Here is a 1,371-nt window from a genome sequence, read left to right as displayed (position 1 = left end):
TGCCTCAGCCTCCTAAAGTGCTGGGATTACAGGTATGAGCCACCGTGCCCAGTCTAATAGAAAGTATTTTGAACTAAATAATAATAAATAGATTGCAAATTGAAGTTTGTCAATATAGCTAATGCAACACTTGACAAACAATCTATAGACTGTATTAAAAGAAATACTAAAAATTATTGGGTTCTACATGCATATATTAGGAGAAACTAAAAATTAACAAGCACTCATCTCAAAAATGTTACTGTTCTTTTTAAACCAAAGAAAGTACTTAGAAGAAAATAATAAAGCCAATAATAGAAATTAAATAGAAAACAAAAATACAATAGAGAAGTTCAATAAAGGCAAAACTTGAATAAAATTGATAAGCCTCTCATGAGGGCAATTCAGAGAAAAGAAAATAGTATGAATGAAAAAGGGGATATCACTACAGACCTTGCAGAATAAAGATGTAACTTTTTAAGAGAATCACACTGGCCAGGCACAGTGGCTCACATCTGTAATCCCAGCAATTTGGGAGGCTGAGGCGGGTAGATCACATGAGGCCAGGAGTTCAAGACCAGCCTGGCCAACATGGTGAAACCCCGTCTCTACTAAACATACAAAAATTAGCCAGGCGTGGTGGTGCTTGTTAATCCCAGTTACTCGGGAGGCTGAGTCAGAAGAATCACTTGAACTCAGGAGACGGAGGTTGAAGTGAGTCGAGGTCGCACCACTGCACTCCAGCCTGGGTAACAAAGTAAGACTCTAACTCAATAAATAAATAAATAGATAGATAGATAGATAGATCGAAGGATCAAACTCCTAAAAAATAACATTTGCCAAAGCTGACTCAAAAATAAATAGAAGACACCTATAGTCCTGTAATAGCTAAATAAACTGAATCAAATTTTTAAAGTTTTCCCATAGAGAAAGTCCTATGTCCATATGACTTCAAGGGCAAATTCTAACCAATATTCAAGGACAAATTAATTCCAATCTTATGCAAACTCATTGAGGGAACAGAAAAAGATACATTATTTGCTTACTTTATGAAATTCACACAACCTTGATACTAAAACCTAACAAGGACAGAAAGAAAAGGGAAAATTACAGGTAATCTCACTTATAAATATAAATATGTGAAAACATCAGCAAAATATTAGCAACCTAAAGCTAGCAATATTTGAAAAGGGTAAAAATATCAAGACCAAGTTAGGTTTATATCAGGAATATAATGTTGATTTAACATAAAAAAATCAGCTGGGCACAGTGGCTCATGCCTGTAATCCTGGCACTTTGGGAGGCTGAGGCAGGCGGATCACCTGAGGTCAGGAGTTCAAGACCAACCTGACCAACATGGCGAAACCTCGTCTCTATTAAAAATTCAAAATT

The 1,371-nt window shown here is 35.9% G+C and overlaps 1 protein-coding gene across 1 annotated transcript in view; it reads right to left on the bottom strand.

Annotated features, from left to right (window-relative positions):
• The window catches only part of COPA (coatomer protein complex, subunit alpha), a 53,613-nt gene that overhangs the window by 11,015 nt on the left and 41,227 nt on the right, over nucleotides 1-1,371 (bottom strand). The gene's annotated exons all lie outside the window — the stretch shown is intronic.

Source organism: Colobus angolensis, unplaced genomic scaffold, assembly GCF_000951035.1.
Source record: "Colobus angolensis palliatus isolate OR3802 unplaced genomic scaffold, Cang.pa_1.0 Scaffold447, whole genome shotgun sequence".
NCBI classification, from domain to species: Eukaryota; Metazoa; Chordata; class Mammalia; order Primates; family Cercopithecidae; genus Colobus; species Colobus angolensis.
Note: the sequence above shows the minus strand (reverse complement) of the source record. Positions and strands in the feature narration are given on the sequence as shown.